This window comes from Oryx dammah, unplaced genomic scaffold (genome assembly GCF_014754425.2).
Source record: "Oryx dammah isolate SB20612 unplaced genomic scaffold, SCBI_Odam_1.1 HiC_scaffold_22, whole genome shotgun sequence".
NCBI lineage: Eukaryota > Metazoa > Chordata > Mammalia > Artiodactyla > Bovidae > Oryx > Oryx dammah.
In genome coordinates this window covers 328,301-332,027 of record NW_024070206.1, presented here as the reverse complement: position 1 = coordinate 332,027, position 3,727 = coordinate 328,301, and the positions used below count along the sequence as shown (strand labels likewise).

The 3,727-nt window shown below is 50.6% G+C and overlaps 1 protein-coding gene across 1 annotated transcript in view; it reads left to right on the top strand.

Moving 5' to 3' along the window:
* Positions 1-1,424: 1,424 nt before the first annotated feature.
* Positions 1,425-3,727, top strand: part of SERPINB5 (serpin family B member 5) — a 24,009-nt gene continuing 21,706 nt past the window's right edge. Inside the window, exon 1 of the mRNA XM_040264261.1 lies at positions 1,425-1,536. The gene's annotated coding sequence lies outside the window, so the exon portion shown is untranslated. The remainder of the gene's footprint in view (positions 1,537-3,727) is intronic.

The window sequence follows — 3,727 nt, the reverse complement described above, 5'->3', positions numbered from 1 at the left end:
GATCACCAGCATTGATCACCAGCGCTGATCACCAGCTATGATCACCAACATTGATCACCAGCATTGATCACCAGCACTGATCACCAGCACTGATCACCAGCATTGATCACCAGCGCTGATCACCAGCTCCGCACCAGACACTTTTTATTTACCGTCTGTTCATGTGCCCTGTGTCTCATTTTACAGATGAGGAAACTGAGGCTAACGAGATTAAGACTTTGCCTAGGGTTTCTCAGACAATGAATGGCACGGTAGAGTCATCTTCCAAATTTATGATTTGACTCTTAAACCCACATCTCCCCACTACAGCTCAATGGTGTCATTTTCCAGGGGTAGCTGGCCAACATCACTCTCTAATGACCTTCTTGCCTCTACTAGTTCCCCTGATGCCTGAAATTCTACTTTCAGAGTTCAACTCATTTAGTTTATGACTTTGACCTGGTTCATAATAAAACACCCAAGGCATGGGGAGAAGGGAAGCTATTAGTCACTCTTAGTCACTCTCATACATATAGCCAACAAGCATTAGTTGACTGCACAGCTATCAAGACCATACCAAGTGCTGGCATTACAAAAATGAATGAGGCTTGGTCCTTACTTCAAGATTCTCATAGTGAGATAGAGGAGATCGTACAATAAAATAGATGATTATGAGATAACGTGGTAAATGAGCAACAGAGAACATCAAATGAGCATAGCAGATAGGTAATTGGCTCAGATTTAGGTCCTTTCCTGAGAACAGATTCAGTTAGGAAGGGAGTAGCTCCCAGCAAAAGAAGGAGCTGCCGGAAAGCAAGAAAACTCTGGAAAACACAAAGAGATTTTCGAGCAAAGCTGGGTAATCCTAATTGCCATATTTCTTAGGGAGGCCCGTCAACAATTTCTCCCAATCTGGTATTACAAATTTTGCTGAGCAGAATGTATTCATAGATTCTTTTTCGTATGTGATCACTTTTCTCTTTTCTGGCATCTGGCAGAATGAGCTATGGAGGTGAGAGTACTTTCTGTGGCACCACCGTATTTGAAGAGTGTGAATTGTCACGACCATCGCATATTCCTTCTATTTTATGTAATATGTCACCTTCCGGCCCCACGTGGCCTGCTAGGGTTGCCCTTCTGTGTGTATGCATGTTAGCCTCAGGTAGGATCCACCGACAGTCCCGTCCTGCCTGAGCACGTTGGAGGCCTTCAGAAGCTGTGCAGACAACAGCAACTTCAGTCTGAATCATTCTTTTCAACCGTGGACAAGCTGCCAAGAGGCGGGAGCCAGAAGAGCAGGCCCAGAAGTGGGCGGGCCCCAAGGGCGTGGCGTGGCCCCAGGGGGCGGGACGGGGCCCGGTGGGCGGGGCCCCAGTCGCGACCGGACTTCGGTGGGCGGGCCCCAGGGGCGGGGCGTGGCCCCAGGGGGCGGGACGGGACCCGGTGGGCGTGGCCGCGGGCGAGTTCAGGTGAGCCGCTCCTGCCCAGCAGAGCTGCTCTCACGCCCAGGTCTGTCTGCATCTGGCTTTCCTTTTCCCGACGGTGCTGTAACTTCAGGTAAGCAAACCGCAGGTAGCAGGGCTTGGTGGTGTCCCTGTTTTGGGCAAGTCTTAAAAGAAAATAGCACTTTGAGATGATTTGCAATGGTGCAGAGGGGGCAGAACCGCGTCTTTTCGCGGGTGGGCTGTCGGCTGCGCGTGGCCATCACCCCTGCAAGGGCAGCGTTTGCCGCGCCCGGTCCTTTGGGAGCCAGGCATGCCACGTACAAGGTCAGAATATGCAGAAACGGCAGGGCCGGGAGGTTTGGTGTATATGGGGAGGGGAGCGGGCGGGAAAGAGTGATTTACGGGGGAGAGTTATTTCTGAGGACGTTTTCAGCCCTGCTTTGGAACTCAGAATGTTTTGCGGCGCTGGTTCCAGAGAGGGTGTGGCGCCCTAACCTGAGGAAGCGGAGACGCGCGGGAGCGTCTGGGCGCCTTCCTGGCTGGCACTGAGCTGGGAGGTTCAGACTTCGGAATCGCTCTTCTGCGCATTTTAAAGCATCCAGTTGCTGTCCGTTTATTTGCACCTGCGTTCTTCAGGGCTGGAAGTAGTCTCTCTCCCTATCTGGGTTTCAAGATACCTGAAGCGAATCACATATTTCCAGCGTGTGTTCTTGGGCGACTTTTCGAACAGGTTGGCTCATAGTTTCTTCCCGAGGGAAGCTACTGTGTTGACGGTTTTCTTTAAGCCTGTCACTCACACTAAAGAGCGGTTAACAGGCCAGGCTGTTCTGGAGGCTCCTCATCAGGTCAGGCTCAGATGAGCAGAACCGGGGGCCCTAACACACCTTCAGGTCCCACCCCTGTCTTGTGAGTCCCTCAGCTGATACAGGGCAGGACGAAGTGGAATCCAAGCCGTCAAACCCACAGCTCGTGGTCTTTTCCAGGTAACCATGAATTTTCTTTTCATTTTTTGGCCACGCCTTTTGGCGTGTGGGATTTTCGTTTTCAGAGCAGGGATTGAACCCATGGCCTTTGTATTGGAAGTGCAGAGTCTTAACCACTGGACAGCCAGGGACGTCCCACCAGGAATTTTCTTAACAGCTCTGCCACCCCTACATCACGGAAGAGGGTTTGAATAGAACTGGGTGCCTCCAAACCTTGGTCCCACCAGTATATGTAAGTGTTTGATAGGTTCCTGGATGGGCCTAGAGACGGAAGCTTGTCTGAAGAACGGATTCTCCATATGAGTGGCAAGTTTATACCTTTGCTTCCTAGCACCTGAGTCTGCCACTTCAGTCCTTCTGGTTTGCGGGTTCAGTTTGAGGGTGTGAAGCCCCGGCAGTCTTGGTCATCCTCATGTGGAGAGTCTGGCTCTAGTTTATGGTTAGGCAGCAGACAGATGGCTTGATGGTAAAGATCAGGCTTCTAAACAGGTGGGAGCAAATATGATGGTTCAGGATATCTGCGAGAAGCAGAGGCTCCTCTCCATCGGAAATCAAGCATTCAACCTAACCACTGAGAGTCACGTTCTTTCCCGCTAACAAAGCGCTTTTCAGGTTACTTACTCCTTTCATTCAGACTCTCACTATTCTTTCACACGGAAGAAGCTGTGAGACCTCCTGTTTTCTTAGTTTTCTTTCTCTGACTTCTTTCCTTGTGAGGTTGGAAAGCAAAAAGCAGAGACCATGTTTTTATTTTTTATGTGTTTTTTAGCCACACTGTGCGGCATGTGGCATCTTAGTTCCCCGCGCAGGGATCGAACCTGTGTCCCTGCCTTGGGAGCTTGGAGTGTTAAGCACTGGACCACCAGGGAAGTCCTGATACTGTGTTTCTAGACATTCCATTATAGTTGTTTCAACAGGCAAAATTTCTCAAGCGTTGCCTAAGGACTGTCTCCACCAAAGGACCTTTATCTCACCCAGATGGTCTACAGATGAAAAGTCTGGGGGAATATTGGCTTAGATGCATCAGAAGTGTTAGAAATCGTGCAGGGGCCATTGAGCAGCTGTGAGTCTGAGAAGCGAGTTCCCTGCCTGTCCTCACACCCCAGTGCACGCGTCTCTGTTGGTTCAGGACTCCTTTCACTGCTGTCTCTGAACTCAGTTCTCTCTGGTCTGCCTGGGTGCATGGCTCACTCCTCCTTGTTCTTCAGGACCCCCGTTTAGTGTGCCTTATCAGATGTCACTGCCTCTGAGGAGGCCTCGCTGAGATTTCTACTAGGAGTGCACTGTCTCGCCTAAGAGCTGCATGGTAACTTGTGCGCC